General features: G+C 32.4%; 1 long non-coding RNA gene across 4 annotated transcripts; it reads left to right on the top strand.

The window, feature by feature from the left end:
• The first annotated feature begins 22,118 nt into the window (after positions 1 to 22,118).
• Positions 22,119 to 25,053, top strand: LOC130979731 (uncharacterized). Of its 4 annotated transcripts, none has more exons than XR_009086716.1 (5): positions 22,119 to 22,417; positions 22,539 to 22,866; positions 23,140 to 24,044; positions 24,124 to 24,662; positions 24,755 to 25,053. It is a non-coding gene; the product is annotated as an uncharacterized LOC130979731 (long non-coding RNA). The 4 variants fall into 4 exon arrangements; XR_009086717.1 differs by having other exon boundaries at positions 24,140 to 24,662; XR_009086718.1 differs by having other exon boundaries at positions 22,601 to 22,866.
• Positions 25,054 to 25,387: the final 334 nt, after the last annotated feature.

The following is a 25,387-nucleotide window of genomic DNA, read 5'->3' on the forward strand; positions in this document are numbered from 1 at the left end:
ATCCCCAACTCGAGTTATACTCATCATAAACTTGATCATAATCATGATCCATATCCATCACCCTCACTGGTGAATATTTACGGGGGCGAGCTCATCCGAGACTTTCACAGTGCCCGGCCACCCTTACGACATAGGGGCAAAAGAGCTTCGAGTCTCAACCTGGAACACGCGGTGGCTAGCCACTGCTTCCTCCCAGGGAAACTCTCATCTCCACCAGTGGAAGTGCAACATTCACAATTCATTCAACAGCATATATACATTTATACTTAGCCATAATAATGGCTCCGCCGTAACACGGCAATAATCTAGCCATCCGGCTCACGGTTAAATCCATAACCAGCCAATTCATTAACAATTACGGCCCTTCGGCCCATGGTATAATAAGCACTTCCACCGCCATCTTCTGCATCTCACATAATCATATTTGATCCTCATTGATCATTCTTTTTTCCCTTGCTTCACTTGTAAGTTACCACATTCACTAGCTCCCTTTCTCATAGCCAGGCATATCATAATGATTTAAGACATAAGTGGTGAGATCGGAGGCTTAGAAGTATGAAATTTGGCTTTTAAAACTCAAAAATCAACTTTGGGATGAAAATAGATCCACGCGCACGCGTACTCCACACGCACATGTGGATGGCCACAAAACTCATCGGCGCGTATGCGCCCTTCACGTGGACACGCGGATTGAAAAATAGCCAACGACGCGCACGCGTCAGCCACATGTATGCGTGGGTGCTCTTGTGCCCCAGGCACAAAACTGGCACAATCCTGACACAATTTTCGGGAAAATAGCTGGGCATTGGGTGCAGCGCATCGGCGCGCCCGCGCACACCACGTGCACGCGTGGGTGGCACTTTCGAGAAGAACGGCGCGTATGCGCCAAGTGCGCCTACGCGCGGGGTTATTCTGCTAAAATTTTTCTAAGTTAAAAGCTGCAGAATTCACAGATTCAACCCCCAATCTTCCGACGGACATAACTTTCTCATTTTAAATCGTCTTTCGCCCGTTCTTCGAACTGCATGGACATCCCGGATCCAATTTCATTTCTAAACAAAATTGGCAAAAAACGAAGATTCGTAGCCCAAGTTATGTCCCATCAAAGTATGCCCAAAAACCTTGTTTTCATACAAAACCATAAAGTGCCATTTTCAAAACAAGTCAATTTTAACTCTTTTCAAAATCAATCAAAACATGCCAATTTCATCCCTTTTCTTTGAAATCAATTAAAACATATCAAAGTCAACATCAAGTCTCCTCAACTCACACATTGACACTTTACCATAATTCACAAAATCGTCATCCCATCATTTTAACCCGCTTCACCCAAGTGGCTCAAACTCAAACACATTGACATATCATATACTCTTCCTCATGCCAATTTTCAACAACACCATTTCCAATCAATCATCATTATACGTAATCAATATCATAATCACCATCAACATGGTTTCACTCACAATTCAACCTTAATCAATCATCAAGCATATATCACAACATGCATATTTCTCATACATCATACCATCAAGGCATCAATAATCATCATCACATATATGACCACATCATATATATCAACTATTCAACAACACCAACAATTCAATGTCTATCTTAGGGCCTCTAGCCTAAGTATTTCCTACCACATTACATATTAGATACCGAAAACCGAGACCATACCTTAGCTGATTTCCCAAGCTCAACTAGAGCACTTCCAAACCACTTTTTCTCAAGCTCTCAAGGCCTCAACACTTTCAAGAACAGATTTTTTACCACCAAATCCTTTTTCAAGCTTTTCAAAGTCACCAATCAAGCTCCAATATTCACACATACACAACCTAAGCCACAATCATCATACCCATACACAACATCTCAATACCCAAACATCATAGAACAATAAATTACACTAGGGTTAAGAATCTTACCACACCTAAGGTCCAAAGAAACAAGATTAACCTTCTCCTTCAAGAGAGTTGGGTCCTATAACATCAAAGAGCCTAAAATCTCAACATTTTTGCTCATGAAACTCGAAATCAAAGCTGAAAATTCAAAGAGTAAAATGTAGCTTACCTCAAGATTGATTGTATGGATTTTGTAGAGCTCTCTGCGGTGAATGCGTGGCCGCAAACGGTGCGACAATCGGAGCTCTAGATCAAAAGTTATGGTGGTTTGAAGATCAACCAAGGGAGAGAACTTGAGAGTGTGTTCTTCCCTTCCCCTCCACCATTTCAGTGTGTGTGTGTGTCTAATGAGGGGAGAGAGTGCTGAAAACTAGGGTTTTGGTTTAGTTTAGTTGGGCCAAGGGCCCACTTTGGGTCTGGTTTGGCCCGTTCGGTCCAATCTTGGTCCGATTTTTATAAAATTGGTACCGAAATTCTCGTCTCAATCTCTTCTATCATATTAAGCCATAAAAATTACATTCTTAACTTTCTAGAATAAATTCTCATTTATAGGTTAATTAGCCGTTAATTAACCGGGTCTTACAATATATATTTTCTATTAATTGGCCAAACAATAACCTTCCTTTGGACCGATTATTGAGTATAATTAATAGAAAATAAACAAAAGTGTACAATGCTTATTATTTGGCCAAACAATAAACTTCATTTGGGCCGATTATTGTCCGCATAAATAATAAGCATTACTTTATTCTTAATTTGTTATCCAAACATGTATTTACTATCAATATGTGTATGTAATTCGGCCAAATTTAGACCTTCCTTTAGGTCGATCAATATTCGCATGAATTACATAACACTATATTTCTAATGTTTTAAATAAATCAATTTTCACAAAAGAGGCTACTTTGGCAGTATAATATTCAATCAATTTATTCCAAAACTAAATTTTTATAAAATTGATGAGTACAATAATCCTTATATCCTAAAAGGATAATCAATTAATTTTGTACCAAATTAATGGCACACACAATTAAATTTAAAACAATTATATAATACTCTACTAATATTTTAGAATAAATCAATTATTATTATATCAAAAAATTGGATACGATGACATATATATTTTAAAACCAAATGCCAAGAGTTCATATACGGTCACAATGAACATAAATATTATGAATATCATATCATATAAAAAAAATAACCAAAATATATATGCTTCTTATAAGCACGCAGTAATATATATAGAGATGTTCATACATGCTTGATGTTACACGTATATATATAAATAATTGCAGTCCAGGGCGTTCGCATTAAAACAAAATTAATCTTTATGCTCGTGGATCAGTACCAATTATATATGACGCGCACATATACGTATATATCGATCCAAACAAAATAATATAAAACTGATATTTTTTATGACTAAATTATGGATGACTCTGATTACTTGTGGGAATAAATTAATTTCAATAATCTAAATTATTTATATTGAATCATCAAAATATATATTATAATATGGAAGCATACATTTATTTATAAGAGTCAGAAATTGATGGAAGAATTTGGATTTTGTAGTTCTTTCGATCTTTCTCAATTAAAATTTTCTGTATTCTTAGGTGGCTGAATTGTGACTCTTTTGATGGAAAAAGAGTAACAAAGGCGACTTTAGTATATTGGAGACCGAAACCCTGAAAGTCTATTTATATTTGAGTATGTCACCCATTAAATCCTAAAGCCCAAATAAAATAGTATCTAAAATCCAAGAGATAACATATCTAAAATCCAAAAAAGATAATTATCTAAGGAACAAAAGATAATATCCGATTTTATTCTCATTTAATTCCAAATCAAAAGTAATAATGACTTATTTAATTTAATATTTATAACAATAAATGAGATCACCATTATATAAATTATTTAAATTGAAATAACATAATTTGTGATTATAATTGATATATGTATTACCCACAAATAAATTAAGAAATTAAATAATTTCCTAACAATTACCACAAAAAAAAAAACTAAATCTTTTCATTTCTTAAATATTATTAAGATATAATATTATTAAAGAACAATCTTTTGTTTGAATTTTACTTTAATTATCCATGTAAAAATTATTTCCGGTCACAAATCAAACATTGAGTACAAAATTATTAAAGAGAAGTCGTTGATATTTATTAAAAAATAAAGTTAGTACAAAATTATTAAAGATAAGTGGTTAACCTCTATTATGAGACAAAGTTTGTCAAAAGGTTCAAACAATTTTAAAATATTACACAATTAATCAAAATAAACTACATACTTTAACCACTGCATTTATTTATGTACTCATCAAAATGACAATTCAAAGGTTTGCCAAAAATAAAGATCTAGCTGAGGTATAATGATCCTAGGGTTGTGTCTTCAATTTTATCTGAGTCATTTGAAATTTTGATGTTATAATGATTGTTGTCTTTCACAAGCTGAAAGAATTGAATGAATTAATACAATAAAAATCATATGCATAAGATAGATTCTAAGAAATACTGCAACTATGACATTTGTGATCTATTTTACCAATTTAAATAAGATACCTTATGTTTTTTTTTTCACTATTTAATGCTACATTTTTGAATTATGACGAATTTTGCATATGTTCAAATTCAAAATACTAAAACAAAGTAAAGTATGCTTCTTTCTTTTCAATACAAAATCAAGAGAACAAATTTTTAAAAATTGATATACCTAAACATTCGATTTGAGAACAGAAATTGGTGACCCATTATAGGAGATATTACTTGAATTTGAAATAGCATTATTCAGAGAATCAGAATACATGTGCACACGATAACTTTTTTTCTAAAAAAATGTGTGGAGTTTCACTATCCAAGTTGAATAACTACAATAATAGTTCGTAGATAAGAGAACAATAGTAGTAGCATAAATAACACAAAAATCATAGACACAAACCTTGTGATTATAAATAGCAGCAGCATCTTCGAAAAAATTGACAAATGGGATATCATCACAAATACTATTAACAACATGTAACGATGTGTTTAACTCATATCCAACAATTCTTGCATCAACGACAAACAATAGTTTCTTTTTGATAAATTCAGAAACAATTCGAACTGGAATAGTATAATCATAAGGAGCCTGCAAGGATGTATGAAAATGAGGAAAACGAAAAGAATAAAGGGAACGAGAATGAAATTCTAGAAGCAAAGATTCACAATATATAGAAGTAAAAATTCAATAAGATACATGGAATACATTACTTGTGAGAAAGCAGGATGTTCTTTAAAAAAATCAGAGCAACTTTTTTTGAGTATTTGTTCAACCTCACGATCATTAAATATAAAAAAATTATGCCCATTTCCATGAGAAACAACAATTTTGATATGATAACTAAGACCAACCAATGAAAGAATTATATTAGAAGCACATTAAAAAAAATTAAACACAAGGAGTAAAAAAAGATTTTAAATACGAAAACATACCTTGGGATTGCATCTACACACTCAACTCTACACATATTATAGTAAAATACATTGTTCACATGACTAATAGATGCACCACAAAGACAACGTAAGAACCACCACTTTTGATGTTTCACCACAGATATTATGTTTTCAAGAAGGAAGCAATTTGTCTCCTGATAGCAAGTATAAAATTAATTTATATGTATTTAAGAAGAACGATTTAAAAAATATAGATAATATTATCTCATACAGATTTTGATGTAAAAGGATATAAGTTGGTTGAAACAAGACCCGTAAGTATTTGCTCAACATTTTCTGACTGTATAGAAGGATCAGATACGATTTGATTCTTATAATCACCAAATTGTTCATAGTGTGAGTAGTCTTCAAATATTAGACTGAATATTGGACTACGGATAATTTCCTACAAAAATATGTGTAATATTAATGGAATTACTTAATTTTGTGTAACTAATACATTGAATTTCCTATAACTAAATATTAAGCATAAAAAAATTTAAAAAACCTTAACATTAACTATGAATATCACACTTTTTACTTCCTTCTTAATTATATAAAATTGATAGTTAACTTACATTGATAGAATTATTAAGTTGCTCATTTTTCAAAAGAGGAATATCACCCAAGACATTAATAACTTTAAAAGAGGAATATCACCCAAAATAAGAATATTCTTCATTGTCAATTATCTTTGTGTGAATTTTTTTCTGTCGAGAGATTCAAAGGACATTTGTTCCTAATAAATTAAAGCATGAATAGAAACATGAATCATAAATGAATAGCATTGTGAATCAAATGTGACAAAAAAATACAAATTTAAAAAAGAATATGATAGTAAAAGCATAAAAGAACTAAGGAAAAAACAAAAGATTCATCAAAATACCTATCACATGGTTCTACATTGGTTCAGGAAAATTTAAAACAACAAATCTCTGAAACTGGACCACTGCTAGATGAATCTGAAATAAGCTTTCTCTTTTCTCTATCATTGGAAACAACAATCTGGTCCAACATAGCTAAAATAAAATGAGACCTTAATTAAAACCACTTAAATGAAAAGTTAAAGAAGCTTACCATTAAATATATTAAAACAGTGGTGTTCTATAGTACTTATCAGAAACCACAAGATCATGAGATGTTGCATTCTAAAAATTTGAACTTGATACATTGGCACATACATTACTCATTTGTAGAATATTTTCATTTTGGGATATTATAGATCTATTTCTATTGATAGAATGTCTCTTGAATAGTAAAATACCTTTTTCTGGAGCTTTTCTATATTAAAAACATAGCATTCATGGATATATTATTTGAAAAATATATAAAATATCAAAATTACTATGCAGTCTCCTTCTGCCATTCTAATGAAATTGAATGCAGATTTATGCATGAAAAAATAAATTAACACAGATAACTCTTATGAGTTATAAATTTAACTGGTTTCAACATTATATCTCAATATAGCTGGGAAAGATTAAGTAGGAAGATAACTAAATGTGATAAATTGAAAATCTTAATAAATAAAATGAACAACAATTATAAGAAACGTGAAGAAAAGAAAAATACACATAGAACAATCATAGAGTACACCCAAAAAGACAATGAGTCAGTTTCACAAAGTACACCAAAAAATAAACTGATACAAAAAAATAACATAAATTAACATAACAAATAAAAGACTGTTACATCAGCATATCTAAAAAAACTATTCATACAACAGATAACTATCTGACATGACATTAAGACCCTGACTACAAACAATCACAAAGTTGAAGTCTGAAAATTATCTAATCACTAGCCATCCACCCTTTGCCAACAAACTTCATGTCCATTTCCATTTACATTCAAACAATGATCTCAAAGAAAAGGATAATAATAATAATGCATGAGACCCACTTCAATAATTTTATATTCTAAGGAATGATAATGCTTTCGATAAAATGTGTTCGATTCGGACCAAAAAATTCCATAGATTTTTAGAGAGTTCACAGCATCTCATTGTGGTTTGTCATTCTCAAGTGGAAGTTTACAAATTATAATACCATTGAACTTACTATGAGTAAGCAAAGTTGAATAATGCTAGTATAGAAAAAGTTTTTCCAAAATAAAAAGAAGTAACTAAAATAAAAATCATATTAAGCTGAATTTAAGTCTTCAACTCTATTATCATTAACACTTTATAAATTGATATTCAATACTTGGTTAACATGTAAGTTGAGTACATGTATGGTGTATCTCATATTTGTCCCTAAACTCTACGAAAACATAAAATTTGAATACAAATCTATGTAAATATAGTGTGTTTGGATTGAAACTGGAGTTTGAATGAAAGTGATTTTGTAGAATTGATTTTGCATAGAAATGAGTTTATATCAATATGATTTATGTTTGGTAATTTTATATTAAATTTGATTTTGATAAAATAAATATTATTTGAATAATATTAGTTAAAATCACTTCTAGATAAATAATTAATTAATTACTAAAAAAATATATATTAAATTATAATATTATTTTGTAAGTATATTTATTCTTTTTTTATACTTCTTTTAATATTTTTTTATGTAATATTTTTTATAATACTCTATTTTAGTATATTATAATAAAAATTAATATTTATTTATGAAATTAAAAATAACATATAAAAATTGACAATTTTTTAAGTATTTTTTTATAATAAAAATTTATATTTATTTATTAAATTAAAAATAACATATAAAATAACACATTTTAGTACTTTTTAAATACTCTTAATAATCTTATTTTTATTATTATTTTAGATTCTAACTTTTTATTAGTTATATTTTTATTATTATTTATTATTAATTTTTTATTTAATTTATCATTTCTAATAGAAATAATAATACATATTATAAAAAATTAGAATAATAAACAATGCACAAAAATTAAAATAATTATTTTAATACTCTTAGAATTCTTTTATTTAGTATTATTTTGGATGATAAAATTTTATTACTTATGACTCTATTGTTATATATGATGGCATGCAGATAGACCTCGAGGTGGAGGTCTGGTATGCTTATTGCAACCTTCGTGAAACGAGTCATGTAGTCTTTCAAGCTCTCATTTTGTCCCTGCTTGATTGTACAGAAAAAAAAACTACTAATTTATCTCTCTGCTCTTGTTACAGAAAGAAACCATGTCCAGCAACCAATTTATTTTGTTAGCAAGACTTTGCAACATGTCGAGCTCAATTATTCGAAGATAGAAAAGCTGGCATTGGCACTGGTATTCTCGACAAGAAGACTCCGACCTTATTTCCAGAGCCACATAATTCATGTCCGGACCGACCAACCATTACGTCAGGTATTGCACAAGCCAGAAATTGCAGGCCGATTAGTCAAATGGTCGGTGGAGCTATCTGAGTTCGACATCAGATATCAGAAATGAGGCCCGATCAAGTCACAATTCCTGGCCGATTTTATCGCCGAGCTCACAATCCCTACGGCGGACGACCACGCAATACAATGGACATTATATGTGGACGGTGCTTCAAACCCTCAAGGGTGTGGTGCTAGCATTCGGCTTGAAGGGGACGATGGTTTCATTATGGAGGACTCCCTCCACCTCTCCTTCAAGGCTAGCAACAATCAAACTAAATACGAGGCACTTATCGCAGGACTTCGACTATGCTTAGATCTCAATATATCAGTTATAAAGGTCTACTGTGACTCACTGTTGGTGGTACACCAGGTAACCGACCTTTTCCAGGTTAAGGATCCTTTACTCGCTAAATATTTCCTATTGGTAAAAGATTTAATATCCAAATTCACGAAGTTCAAAATACACCACATACCACGAGAACAGAACCAATGAGCTGACATTCTGTCTAAACTAGGCAGCTCGGAGTCGCAGAAATCAAATTTACATCGGTCAACTTTATCCACACCAAGTGTTACACTAACTGATGTTTTAAGTATGAATTAGGAACAGGATTGGCAAAGCTCTTTTGTCCACTATTTGAAAACAGGTGAAATACCATCAGATGTAGAAAATGCCAAAAAATTCAGACGACAAGAGTCATTCTTCACCTTGTTCAACGGCTCTTTATACAGGCGAGGATTCTCTCGCCCATTACTGAAATGCCTTTCAAAAAATGAAGCCGAGGTAGCACTCTCTGAAGCACATGAAGGAATCTGCAGAACCCATACCGGCGCACGAAGTTTAGCCTCGAAAGTCCTCCGTGCCGGATTCTTTTGGCCAACATTGCAATAAGATAGTTGCCACAAGGTTCGCAATTGTGAGAACTGTCAGAAACATGCACCAATAATGCACACCCCAGCGGAGCAACTCCACCTTTCGGATGTAAGTTGGCCCTTCAATCGTTGGGGGATTGACATCCTCGGTCCATTTCCAATGGCACCGGGACAGGTGAAATTTCTATTAGTTGCTATAAACTACTTTTCAAAATAGGTGGAAGCCCAACCACTATCCAGGATTACATCTCAACAGATGATCTCTTTTGTATGAAAAAACATCATATGCCATTTTAGCATTCCTCAGCATATTGTTACTGACAATGGTCGCCAGTTTGCCGACCAGAAATTTACCTCTTTTTTGTAGAACCTACAGGTCAAGCATCATTTCACGTCGGTCGAACATCCTCAAATAAACGGGCTGGCCAAAGCCGCGAATAAAGTAATCCTACATGCTCTGAAGAAAAAATTGCTCGACGCAAAAGGTTTGTAGGCCGAGCTTATACCAGAAGTTCTATGAGGATATAATACAATAGCTCAGTCCTCCATGAAGGAAACCCCTTTCCGGCTCGTCTACGGCTCTGAAGCCATGATACCATTGGAGGTTTCACAATCCTCCATCCGAACTCATGTGACCGAGCACAACGAATCTCGGCGTACCGACTTAGATCTTATCGAGGAAATCCGGGACATTCAACAATTCGTCAACGAGCAGCACAACACATAAAAGCCCGACGACACAATAAAACAGTCAAACACCGATCTTTTCAGAAAGGGGACTTAGTGCTAAGAAAAACAGAAAATGCTCGGAAACCACCATCACACGGAAAGCTTGCTGCAAACTGGGATGGATCCTACCGAGTTATGGAAGCCCTCGGCAACGGTGCATATCGCCTAGAATCTTTGAACGGTATAGCTTTACCTAACACATGGAACATTTCATCCTTAAAGCAATTCTATAGTTGAAAGTTAGGGACAGGCTTGTACTCTTTTTTCTACTACCAAGATTTTTTCCAAAAGGGTTTTGCTTGGAGAGGTTTTAACGAGGCTAGCCTACCTGCATCTTTGTAACCGAAGGTTTACCAATTAAATGTATGTGATTAGAAGTTTGTTTAAATTTTACAAATTAACTCTCTAACGACTTTATTATTTATCAATCCGATCTCAATTCACACAATAAGCACTTTCGCTTATACAAACTCCAACTTTCCCATGATCGGCAATCCATTCATCCAATTAGGACTTCCTTAAACAGAAATTCCTATCAATCAATCAAATGACTTCTTAATACCTCAAAACCAAAGAGGTAAAGGGATATTCTCTAAACAAACATCAACAAACAAGTTTATCAAAAACTAATCATTCTATCATCACAATCAAAATGTATTGCCTTTTCAGGCTGCAGTCACATAAAAACATCTTCAAAAGTTAAAAAAACCTCTCACAAACAGAGCATTACAAATTCCAAAAAAACAAATACACTTTCAGAAAATGTTAAACATTTTCCGTTTCATCCTCGGCAACACCATCATCTTCGACCATCTTCCCATCTTGGACGATCTTTTCAGGATCCATCTCAGACAAATCCATTTCAGGCGCCAGAAACTTCACTTGCAAGGACGCTCTTTCAAAATCCTCCACAAATGAGTCCAAAATTTCATTTTCATTTTTCTTTTCCATTTCTTTCCGTTGAGTAGTTACTTCAATCAGTCGAGTTTTCATACTTGCCAAATCAGCCTCCTTCTTCTTTAAATCCTCCACATCCTTCGAATACTTATCTTTCGTTTCTTTTAGCTATTTCTCAGTATCAGCCAATTTAGTCCGTAACTCAGCCACAGTAACTTTACTCTGCGACAATTCTTCCTTCAAAACAACGCACTCCTCTTTTCCCCTACTACATTCTTATGTTTTACCTCTTGGCTACGACCTAAACTTGTTAGTCGCAAACCAACAACCTATAAGCCATAATATATAAGCAAATTATATATATATATATATATATATATATATATATATATATATATATATATATATATATATATATATATATATATACACACACACACACACACACATTTAACTGCAAAAAAAAAAAAGTAAATAGAAGTCCGACCTTACCTGCATGTATTGCCCAATAGCAATTTCACAACCTCATTAGCCAGAGATACATCGGCCGAGGATTGACAAAACTCGTCCGCTACAGCCATGTAAGGATAATCCCTCCCCCACACCGACAAACCTTCCTGTGTTCGGACGATTCATGAAGTTTTTTCTGGTTCATCATAAAAGCCTGAATCTCCTCTAAGGGAACACCCTTATCCCTCTCACTAGAATCCTTAAACAAGTCCACCACATCGGATTTCCTTTTCTTAATTATCACTTTCCTCCGCCTCGGGGCAGGCTGACTAACCTCTCCAGCCACCGTAACTTTTTCACGATTTGACGAGGATACCTCCTTCTCCAAATTTTTATTTTTAACCCGATATGTAGAGTCTCTTGAAGATCGGGAGGGAATCAGGCATAGGGGTAATGTCCATATCAATAGTTGCTCCTGGATTAGCTGTCAACAAGACAAGTATGTAATCCCTCAACTCAGCATACTGCTCCCTCTCCGAACCCTCAATATTCTCCCTTGCCTTCTTCATTACCCTTTGTATTTTCTTGTAGTTGATGGTTACATTGAACTCTCTCCTAAACCATGCCTCAGCTTCAGATGTTTTAAAGTCCCTTTGGTCCCTCAACTTCTCCTCCAGCTGTTCAATAACCCACTTTCTATCAGCTGACTTGTTGGTGTGGCTTCATGCACAAACATGATGGTTGACAAACGTCTTAACTTGAAAACTCTTTGGTTCATTAGACCTGGAACAGTAGATAGTCCAAGGACAGTTGGCCTTACAACAAATTGCCTTACACTTCATTGGTTCCACTCGGCTAAACATGATACTCCTTCAAATTTGTATGTTGAACTTCCTAACAGCTCTTTTGAATTGATCCTTAGTTTCGAATTCCATCCCCAGCTCTAAGGTAGCGTTTGGTGCAGAGATAGAGACGGAAAGACTGAGACTGAGAGACAGAGACTAAGAGACAGGGATTGAAATAAATCTCAGTATTCTGTTTGGTGAAAAATGAGAGACATGAATTAAAACAAGAATGAAACTCTAATTTAATTTGCACAAAGAGTAAAATTGGAATTAATTAATTGAAATGAAAGTATTTTAGGTAAAAAATGTTATTAAAGTTTCAGTCTCCATCTTTAAAAACTTCAGTCCCCCTGTGTCCCTACTTTTTGGAGGTACTGAAATACTAAAATTTTAGAGACAGAGACAGAAATTTTAGTACTAGTCTCTGAACTAACAAACACAATACTGAGTCTCAGTCTCTCAGTCTCTGTCTCAGTACCTCAAAACAAATGCTACCTAAATGTACTGAGCCAAAAGCAGCATTCGGGTTCCCTTGAGGCCAAACAGTGCGCTCTGCCTCATACTCACTATCACAGTCTGACGAATAAGGGCTGTACATCTCTTCAGACTCATACTGATGGTAATCTGGATCAGAATCATCATCATCACTCTTAGATGACTCACTGGTTGCACGAGGGACAAATATTTTTGGAGCTTCACCTATGCCTCCTTGCATAAAGGTCTGTCCACTAGGAGTTGGCCTCTTGTAAGAATTTCTTTTGTTTCTTTATTTTGCTCTTGATTTCTGGGTAGGGACCTCATCTTGTTGAAGGTTGGGTTGTGATTGAGTTCCAAATTCAGAAGTTGTTGGTGGTCCAGTTTGAGTAGTTTGGGTTTGGGCCACAGGAGTTGTATGTTGGGCTTGGCCCACATGTGGTGTGTGTTGGGCTTGGGCCACATATGCTGGCTTAACTTGGGCTGTGGGTGACATTGTTTTGGGTTTGGGCTGTAGGTGAGATTGTTTTGCTGGTTTAGATTGTGTGGTTTTTTGTTGTCTTTCCCTTGGGTTGGTTCTCTTCATTGAAGATAATGAACTCTGGGATGACTTCTGGCCTAGTGTTGTTGTTAATTTTCTTGGCCTCAAAATTCTGGCTGGTTTTTTACTCTTTTGTGCCCTCTTCTTTATCCTCTCCCCAGGTGATTTCACACTCTCTACATTTACATTGGCTGGTTCTGTTTCAGGGGTAGGGACCTCTTCTGCATCTATGTCAACCACCTCAACCTCAGTTGGAATGTCTACTGTATGCTCCCAATACACATGTACCACCCTATCATCATTTCTAATTGCATCCTCATACATGTTCACCACATCCCTATCTAGCCTAAGTAGCTTAAGAGCAACACCACTTCCGGCATCAGGCTTTCCCCAGTAAAATTTCTTCCACTGAATATAACCCAAATCCTTGAACAACCCCTCCATGAAAAATAGGTTCAGCGTATCCACATTAACTCTAGGTATTAAAGACACTTGACCACCGATGTATACTGTAACCCCTTTAGAATTTCTCTCTAACCTCCCCGATAGTGATACACAAGTGTGATGTGAGTTGACATCTACGAAGAAAAACAAAACCTTCATAACCACAACTGAACCCAGAAAACCCTAATTTTTTTCGGACAACCATAAACTAGTTACTAAACAAACATCAAATAGCATGTTCGATCATAATAGGTACAATGGGAAGTTCAAAAGATGTTACCTTTAGATCGTTCTTGCCTCCAGTGCGTGATCATCGCTGTGGTGGTGTGGGTTGACTTCTTCGAGTACTCCTCCAACGATGAACTAACTCACCACTTCAGAGCAATGCCATTCCTTCTCTGCTAGGGCTCTCTAACACTCTCAACGTGCAAACTATGTTACCACCAACAAAACCTTGAAGTTCATAATTCGATAAAAGAGAACGACGCGTTTCAGGGTTAATTTTGCCTAATTAATCATTAAAATAAAATATTTTATCTGAGTTGGCACTAAATGGCCAGCTCACTAACTCTTAACGTGCCAGCAAGGATAAAATAGAGCCACCTGTCTACTCTCACTAACCACGCCAACACTAATGGCCGGAATGGTGATTCTGTCCGCCGGAGTGTATAATTGCTGTGCACACGTGACTCATTAAACGATTCAAGTGTATTACTATCCAGCGTATGAACTTTCATGTGTACTTTTGTCCCTTCTTCCTACTATTATAAATTGAATTGGGCTATTTCGATCTTCCATGACCAAAATCCTAGATTTTCAAAAACGAAGTATTATCTCTTCTACACTACTAAATTGAATTGACTTAATTTGATTTACATAGATTCAAACTTTTGAGTATAAATAAAATTTGTATGATTCGATTTATGTGCAGATTGAACTTAGCTTATTCAATTTACAAAAGTTCAAATAGGATAGACGTGTAATCAAACTCTAATAAAGAAAATATGTGTAATTTTATTTGAATTTCAATTTTTGTTAAGATAAATTATTCTTTATATTTCATATGCACATAATTTTTTTTAAAACACGATATCTTTTTGATGGATTTAGAATTTTGCCTCAAAGTTATTAAAATTTTTTAACAAAATTAAAATAAATTTCATAACAAAAAAAATCTTAAAAAAAAATACAATACTAAATATATTATTTTATCTTTATCAAATATCAATGTCTCATCTCATTTTATTATAAAATTAATATAATAAGAAATTATTAAATTAAAAGACTCTTCCCCCGAAAAAAGTATATAGTTCTATTCTAACTCAATTCAAAAATTAAATTATCGATATTATTTTTTCTTGAAGCATATGTAAATTCAATTGTATTACACATATAATAAAATAAAAGAAATCATATATAAGAATATATCTAACATTTTTTTATATAAAAAATAGATCTTACTTATTATTAAGTAAATGTAAAAAATATTTTTGTTCGATATTTATGTAACTGAAAAAATATTTAAAAAAAAACCCATAAAATGAAAAATAAAAAATTACTTTTTTCTAATTTTAATTTAAAATTACAATTCACTTCAATATCTTTTAAATTAGTAAACTTAGAAGAGCTCAAGCTGATATAGTATTTTTTTTAAAAATTAAAAACTTCATATTATATATTTTTGTTCATATCAACAAGTTATAACCTATTCTACCAACTACATCGGATAGGTTTATTGAATTTCAAAATAGAAAAGTATAGGTAGATAATGAAAATACTAAACAATGTGAATAATAGATATATCGGATGTTCATTTTACTGGGTGTGTGGATGATTATTCTAATATTAAATTTTAGGTGGATAATTTAGAGATATAGTATGTTTTTATTTTATTGATAGTTGTTTCAAAAAGCCATTGGTTACCTAGCATAACTCTTTCAAAATTTAGCATAAATTGTCTTGTTTGGTCAAAGGAATTAGGTGTGTATTTTCATTATTCATGGTCTACTTTTCTTTCTTCATTTCCTTTGTTTCACAAAATAGAGGGTTAAAAGCCCAAGGAAGAAATAAGAAAAAAATAGGAAAAGAAGCAAGAAAAAAAAAAGAGTACTCAGAGAAGTCATGGTCACTGGTTCTTCTCCCCTTTCAACAATGGTATGCATCCCTCTTCTTTTTTCTTCTTCTTTTTCTTTCGATCGTAGTTTTTTCTTAATTTCAAATTTTTATTTAAACCTTTTTGGTTTAGGTCATTCATCCTCTTCAAGGCGAATCGGCAACACCTTGTTCTCTTCGGGCGATGCTGCTCATCGCGACCGCTCTTTCACATCGTGCGTCTTCGATCACCCACCAGTGCATCGCTACCTATTTATTGCAGTCACCGATGCCACTCCATCTCGTTCTCGGCAGAGAGCCTGTGGCTTCATCCAGGACCTCCATCGATGAAATTTAAGATGGCTTCGACATGGATGACGCTAGGTCTACCTTCGTCCGAGATACAAATTTTTATTTTCTGAAATTTCTGGTCGTTTATTTTTAATTTCTTAAAATTTTATCAAATCTTTGGTTCTACATTATTATAAGGTCATGCATAATTGTCTTTAATCACTACTTTTTTTCAGGTTTGTTATTCTGTTTTATTCTTAATCTATTCTTCTTTGGTCTAATTTGTATTTATATAGTCGATAATAATTTATTCTGATAAAAGTTATTTGATCATTTTTTGGATTATATTTATGGGAATTTGTTATCTAAAAACTAGTGATCATGTTTTTATGTTAAAAGATAAAACTTTTTTTGGTTAGAAAAATTGGTATATTGTCATTCTGGATATGCATAAATGTGTATGTATCAGAAATATTAATTTTCACCATTTTTTTAACTATTTTTCATTTTCAGCATGTGTTTCCTTCTCTAAGATGAAGATAAACTTTTTAAAATGTGTGAATTAATATCTTTGATTTTTGCTAGCAAACATAATATTTTATGACATTGAAGGGTCCTTTTCTTATGTTAGAAAGATTGGTTTTTAGTGGAAATGAAATAGTTCAGCACAGTTTTATTTGTCTTTTTTTTTTCTTTTGATCGTCCGACTAAGTATTTTTATAAAAAGAATTCACCAGGTACTTATAACCTTTTTTGTTTCTGATTGACCAAAGGTAAGGAAGGAAACTCTTAAGTCCCAGAATCTATAGTGGTAACTGGCACATGGTTCCTCCCAAGAGAGATTTTTAAGATTGGAGCTTTTGAGATTAACTAGAGTAAGATTTATTTGGAATTCAACCTAGTCCGACTGAGCTAACTCCTATTAGGTGGTACTTGTGATCTACAATAAACTTTAGAATTAAGGTATTTAATCTTAATTTTTATTTTATTTTGTGTGGGAATAGAACAAAAATTTTTGAAGCAATTTTTGTGTGTGCCTTTAAAGCCTTGATCTAATTAACAAAAATATTTTTTCTTTGTTTACTATTTATTTGTTTTAGTAAATGAAATTCAAACAAACTAATTATATTTACTTTGACCTAATTGAATTGGTTGATTTAAAATAGGAAGGTTTGATTTGTTGCTTAACTTAAGATGCATGCAGTTACACATGTGTTGTGTTTTTTTAAAAAAATTCACTGGTTTTATTATTCAAAATAAAGGACGGACAATCTCTTAGTCTATCCTGATTCAAAGAAAATACCTGCTGCTATCATTTGTCACTATTATTATGTCATGTTTAGTTGTTTACTGTTGTTCTGTTACAGAATAATGATGACATATTATAGCACTTGCACTCTATATCTGAATCATATGTTTTACCAACTTCATAGGTCAGCTTTATTAGGCTTCTTTAGTATATCTTTATTAGCTTCATTATGTCATTGATATTCTCTTTTGTATTTACAAGAATGTGAGTCACAATTCACTACTTAGATTTTGTTTCATAGGTTTGTCAATTATAGTGTAGAAGGTTAGAACAAGTGAGGTAGCTAGTTTTTTTCTATAGATACATGTTAGAGTAGTTGAAGTAGTTAGGTAACCTTGAAAATTGTGCATCTAATATTATTGGTTAAGTACATTGTTTATTGAAATTTATTATTGTCATATTCTTAGGTTCTATATTATAGGGTGTCACGATATCTCATAGGATTTGAGGATAGTTGAGGTAGTTAGTACTTTTTTGTAGATGTGCAATTATATTTCTCACATCAGCCTATGTTTATTTTGGTTATAATCTTTCTCTTTTACAGAATTGAAAAAAGTTTGCATGTGAGTCACAGGGAGTAGGTGATGTACATATTTTAACTTGTGGTTCACTCTTCTTTCTCATTCTCATTCAAATATCTTCTTTTCTGGTTCTTTTAATGATTTGCATTTCTGAATTCTGGTTTTTTTTTATGTTGAGTTTTTTCATAGGTGTTTAGAATTTAAGTTAGAACTTTTATCTCAATTCATGTCTTTTATTTCTTATTTTTGTGGCATTCAAAAAAATAGCTATCAATGACAAAATCTTTAAAGTCGTGTAATATTGGATACTAGATTCTTTTTTGTTTTTACTTGGTTGTATCGAATTCGTTTGAAATTTCTTTTGATTAAATTGGTATTAGTTATTAAACCATCCTTCGAAAGCCATGATTCAAGAATGATTGAATATGGTTTGATGTTTTTTAGGTTATTCTTTCTTGCTCATTCTGTTGTTTGGCTACTTGAATTTTTAATGTATTAGCTGAAGAAAGGTTTTGTTAACTAATACTAACAATTAACATACAATTGAAGAAAGAATAGTGTAACTTAAATTTTTTTATCTTTAATAAAATCATTTAATCTCGTGTATTTGTAGTGTATATTTGATACTTTTAAAGTTTACTTTAATTTATTAAATTTTAATGATAAAAATTTTAACAAGAATAAAAAAGAAGACAAAATTTGTAAATGAAATACTTAATTTTTAATGTGTGATAATGAACGTGAATTTTCGGAAGTATGAGTTTGTTGAATCTTGCAATACAAATTGATTGAAATTGGATCTGTGTTAAAAATTAGGATTTTGTGAATAGTTCCTATATAAGATTGCGCGTGAGGATAGAAATAAGCAATCAAGAAACCTTTGATCTTAATATAAGCCCATTCATCTGTGCAACAAGTTTGATTCTCTGGTTGTAATCTTTATTAAGTTGTTATGAATTATGATGAAAAATTTTGGTATCGTCTTTAGATTTATTTTTCTTTCATGTGTGAATAATGATGACGGACCCAATGTATATATCCATTTTTTTTCTAGTTTGGTTCTATGGGGTGATTGACGTCCTACTACAAATGAGAGAAAGGTTGATTTTCAAAAGACGTGTTTCCTATCTAAACTTGTTTGAACAGTTTATCTCCGATAACTTTCATCTCTTGAGTAATTAACAAATGTTGTTGTTTGTATACATTAAAAAGAAATATTGGTGTTGCCATTTGTCAGTATAATTTTGTGTTCTCCATTAATCGATACTTATTTTGATTCACTTGAATTTTAAAATTAGATCCATGAACAAGATGTGTAATATAATTTTTACAGTTTTCTCTTTTGATGTCCCTAATTGTTTGCTGCTTCGTCATTACAGCTATTGATTTCGAAATAACACTTCCTTGTTTATAAAAAGGCATTAGTGGAAGAAGATTTGCTTCACAATTAAACAATGCATCAAATTTTCTATAAATATGTTCTTTTGTATGTTCAAGTTGAAAACATTATTAATATGCAAGTGGATGAAAGAAAAAAAAATGTTGGATTGTTAAATATGCATCTAAAAAAAGTGATATATACATAATTGGTTGGTTTTTCATTGTATGAAGTCCTGAGTTTTGATTTTGTGTTCTTTGTATTGACCTTTCAGGCATATGAACGAATGAGCTTTGATTTTGTGTTCTTTATTCTACAATGAATGTTATCAAATTTTTCTTACATTACTAAAAAACTGAAAAACTATCTTTTGAATTGCAGTTGTTTTGTGGAGAGAGAGAGACTAATCTAATTAGATCACTTATGTGATAGAATTTTTCTACTATTCAGCTATGCTTCAACTCTCAAAATTCTTATTTTAGAAAAATAATATGATAGAAGAAGCTATTCAACCAATATCTTTAAGTGATTATGCAAATACAATCTAACTGGTGATATAAAATGGAGTATAAATTTAAATATTATTGATTGCTTTGGTGATATAATTTATAATTTATATATTTTAACTTTAAAAATTGAGTAGTAAGAGATAATCTATATTTATGTCTATTACTATATTTATGTTTTTTTATATTATATTTGTATTTTTCTTTATCTTTTTATAATTATATTCTCATGCAACAAATCGTATTTCAGGTTTTATATATATTATTACTTGATATTATGCAGCATGACTAAGATTTTTTTAAATTAATTTTATCTTTTTGAGATCTAAACAATAATTATAGAACCATTTTTCTTTTTCGCCTTTTATCCCTGTTTGTTACTGTCTAAAGACATTTTGTTGATTTAGTGATGGTTCTCATATTTCTTTAGAAAAAAAAATTGTTTCCTTCATCTAAATTTTTAATCTATGGGTAATATTGTTTCAAGCTCAAGTGATTCCGTGACTAGAAGTGTCTCCAATTTTTGTTTTCAAATCAAGTCATTTAGCATACACGTAGTTTCTATAGTTTGAGAATTTGAGTGATTTTTTGTTCAACTTTTTTGAAACTATTAATGTAAGTTAATTATATATGTGTTAACTTATCTATTTCTAAAACAATACAGATTTCTGTTAATAACCCAACAAGTGACATTACATGTTTGAGGAATCCACAATACAAGGTGATTTCTATAAAATTGTATAATCAATGAAGTATATGAGTAGATATTGATACTATAGATTATTGTTCAGTTCTTTTTTTATTTTATTTAGGATATTATTAATCAGAGTGCCAAATGTTCACATAGTCCAAGTGTTAAATATGGTAGTGGTCTGTCTACTAGAGATGAGCAATAACTTGCTATTCTAAAAGATTCGAATCATAATTTTCATGAACATATGGACGAATGTGATGCTTGATGTTTAGTTTTTAGGTTTAATAGCTACAATATAATTTTTATTTTGTAAACAGTGTGTGAAAAGAAAATATTTAATTAATAGTTATTGAAAAAGAATTGAATGGTCTTTAATAGTTAATGAGAATATTCAGATAAAATTGTGTTATTGGGGATAAATAATTTATTATGCAAGCATATTAAAAAATTTACTGATTTTATTACAAAAGTTTTTAATTAAATTGTTATATTATTTAAATATTAAATTATATTATTTTTCCCTTTTCACTCCAAATATGTTTAATCATCTTATATTTATATTGTAAATTTATGACAATGTTCACAAGTGAATAATCATTATTATCAATTGTAACATTAAATTGGATTTTTTTGTATTTGATTAGAATCCAAGAATTAAAAGTAAAATTAACTTAAAGGAATCTATTTAAAACCGAGCGAATACATGGGTTACCTACTAATATTCTAAAAGAGTAAAAATGACAAAAGTAATCTAATTCTAATATATTTTTACTACTATAAACTTTTTTTTGTTCTTTTTTGGTAAAAATCTTTCATCTTTAGGGTTATATTTTTCCATCTAACTTTATTAACAAAGAATTCCTTCATTACAAGCCCATATGATTATGGAGATCCAAAGGTATGCTAACTTGACACGTACATCAACAACATAGGGTATTAGATGACAGGGACTTAGAATTAGGGGTGAAAACATGTCAGGCTTTGATCTTAAAAAATCTGGTCTGTCATGTAGTTAATTAGAGTTTGACCTACTATAAACTTTTTTTATATATATTAGATCTGTCATGTTATTTAATATGATTTTATCTTAAACTTGTTAAAATGTTTGATATTTATAAATAAAAATATTATTTAAAAAATATTTTTAATAAAATTATTTATATACAATATATCATATTTAATATTCATAAAATTTTTTAAAACTTTTAAAATATTTAAAATATACAAAATTATTTATAATAAAATATAATAAACTTAAAATATTTCATAATTTTATTAATAATAAAAAAATTATTTATATATTTAATTATCTCCTACTCTGAATGGAGCCCCCACCCCCAGCCTCATCTCTTTTCTCTCTGGACACTCCACCGCCTCACCTCACTGCGTCACTCTCTCATCTCTCCCCTCACCTCATCAGTTGTCACTCTCAGTCTTTCACAGCTCACCTCATCACTTTCTCTCTCTCTTGGTCTCGCTCTCGGTCTCACACTTATAAGCTCGTGGTCGCAGTCTCGTACCCCTGCTTCGCTTTGTCGGCAACAGAAGCAGACGGAACCAGTCAAGCAGCATCTACTCCGTCGGGTGGTGGTGATGGTCATCGTCTTCTTGTTTGGTCGCGTCTCGGAACCAGTCAATCAGGTGAGCTCCCTTCGAATTTTCGACCCTGTTCTTTCACGGATTCATTGTCAATTTTGAATAAATTAGAATTGTTGTTGAACCTGAGCAAATTTTAACTAGAATTCTATAAATATTTATTTAGAGGCCACAATCCCATTTACATCTCATCCAATCTCATCTTCTCTCAATTCGACATAACTCCAGTTCTCCTTCATCAAGGTTAAAAGTTCTCTAAAATTCTATTGCCCACAAATGGTGAATGGTATCACGCACGAGCCTTCTCCTTCCATGCTCGTCGGCCTGTTTAACGCCTTACTTCCACGGCGCCAAGCCTACCTCAAGGCTTTCTCTACCGAAAAAATTGTTCGGACGCATGGGCTCTTGTTAGAACTCACCTCCAATGTGAACCCCATTGTTACCGAACTCACTATCATTACCGGCCAGCAGAGGAAACACTCTAGTTCGATAATGTAAGCTTTTCTGTGAAATATGTGTTGAATGCAAAAATGCCAGTGATTTTGTTGATACGTTAAGGCTGTTTGTCATGATTGATGAAAATAATATATATATATATATATATATATATATATATATATATATATATATATATATATATATTGTGTGTCTCAACCTGAATGATGTGGCCGCCAAATTTTTGTTTTAATAGAAAGGTGTCTGTTTATACCTCTTAATAGAAAGAGAGATTCTGCATTTTGACAGTGTGATGGTTTTCATCCTCACAGATTGGTGGTGATAGGTTGGACTCAACGAGAACTGTAGGTAATACAAGAGAAAGAGGGTTGAATGAATGGCAGCAAAAGAAATTTTCTAGTGATGGTTGGAACATATTTCAAACTTCCAAGACTTATAATCTCAATGATGAACAACAACGTCAAAGTTCAAGAGCTCTTATTGAGGCATATGGTTGTAACAAAGGCTGTGAAATTCCTAGTACTGAGCAACCTGGTAGAAATGGTTTAGGGAGCAAGTTTCCATTGGCATCATGGCAGGACACTGAAGAAGAGGAGTTTGATTGGAAAGATATGAATCCAGGATTAGTAGACTGTAGTAGAAACAATAGTTCTATGCAATCAAGTGTTAGATTCTCCAGAAAAAGGAAGTTATCTAATGATCTATCTAATTCTTCACATTATCCCTTTAATATGGGGGCTGCTCCCTCTGCTGTCAATGCTCATGCTACCGTCTTTCCGGCTTGAATCCAGCATTTCCATTGCAAAAATATCCTAGGAGTCTGTTTGAATCAATAAACATTAATAATAACACCAATGTGGGTCATGGTCCAAATAGAACTCTGTTTATACATGACCAGTTGCCTAATCAACTTGGACCAATTCCTCTAACCTGCAAAATCAAGGACAAGCTCCTCAACAACAATTTCTTCCACCTCAAGTTCCATCTCAAACCATTATCTGATATGCAGGGCCAAAGTTTACATTTACATGGGAGAACCTTGCCACCTTTACATTCAAGCCTCCCAACTGCTCCATCACAAATGATGTCTCATCCCCATGTTGATGCTTCGATGACAAGTAAACCACCACCTGCATATCTTAATTTGATTAGTTCACTAGTGAACCACGGTGTGATCTCGGTAACTAATCCACCCACCAATCCACCCACCAGACTGGTAACTATACTTTCATTAGTTTTTCTCCCTTTCTAGTTTGTTGATTTGAGATAGTTATTTAAATGAACTTATGTTTTAGGATTTCATTGGGACAGAGTTCGATCTAGATATCTTGAAGGTTCGTCATGAAGGTGTAATCAGTGCCTTATAAGGTGATCTTCCTAGATAATGCACGAGCTGCGGTCTCCGATTCAGAAGGCAAGATGAGCACAGTAAACATATGGATTGTCACGTAACTAGGAACCGAATGTCGAAAAGCCGGAAGCATAAGGGGTTTCAAAAGTGGTTTGCAAGTGAAACCATGTGGTTAAGTGGTGCAGAGGCTTCGGAAAAGGAATTGATTCCAGGGTCATTGGCTCCCGAGGATACAAAGAAAATGAAAGATGGGGAAGAGTTAGGCGTTCCTGCTGAAGAGGATCAGAGTCGATGTGCACTATGTGGAGAGGGCTTCGATGAGTTTTACAGGCACGAAATGGATGAGTGGATGTATAGAGGATCCACATACCTTAAGGCACCCATGGGAACAACTTTGGGCACCCTGGACAGACATCAACTAAGGCCCATTGTTCATTCCAAATGCAGATCTGACTCTGACTCTACTATGCCCTCAACCAACAGGTATTTGCTTTTTATATACGATCTTAGTTACATTATATTAGCTTACTACTACTATTATTTACTCTTCTTCTTTGTTTTCTTTGTGTTTGCAGGGAACCTACCAAGAGAATAGTAAGTGAAAAAGAATGCGGGTCGACCAAACATCCGTTTTGTGCACCCTTAATTAGGACTTACTAATACTTTTTAGGGTAGAGTTGAATCATATATAGCTATAGTTATGCTAGTAGTGTTCCCAATTTCTTGTCGTCAAATACTGTTAGTTGCTATTGTTAGTGCTTTATTATTGTTCCGGTGGGAATCTTTGCAGTAGATTTTATTTATCAACAAAATCACATTGCATTACTGTATCAATAAGCACGTTTAATTCATTGAATTCAATAAAACTCTGCGTTCCGACAATTTTTATTAGTTTTTCTGTTCATTTCGTTTTCAATTGCTACTTCTCAATTTGTATTTTTTTCGTTATCTATTATCCCAATTTATAAAAAATCATGATTTAGTTTAATAGGTATATATAAAAAATAAAAAATATAGAAAAACATAGACATTCAATAAAGTAAAAACATATGTATTGCTATATAAGAAAATGTTTTGGTTTAGTAGCTTACCCATTCAAAAGTCTTGTTCGTTCTTATTAGGGAAAGCATTTGATTGGATAAGTATAAAGGCCGGTTAGTGTATATCAATTAAATTCTACTTAGATATTACAAGTTTAAATAAATTTT

Source organism: Arachis stenosperma, chromosome 5 (genome assembly GCF_014773155.1).
Source record: "Arachis stenosperma cultivar V10309 chromosome 5, arast.V10309.gnm1.PFL2, whole genome shotgun sequence".
In the NCBI taxonomy this organism is placed as follows: Eukaryota; Viridiplantae; Streptophyta; class Magnoliopsida; order Fabales; family Fabaceae; genus Arachis; species Arachis stenosperma.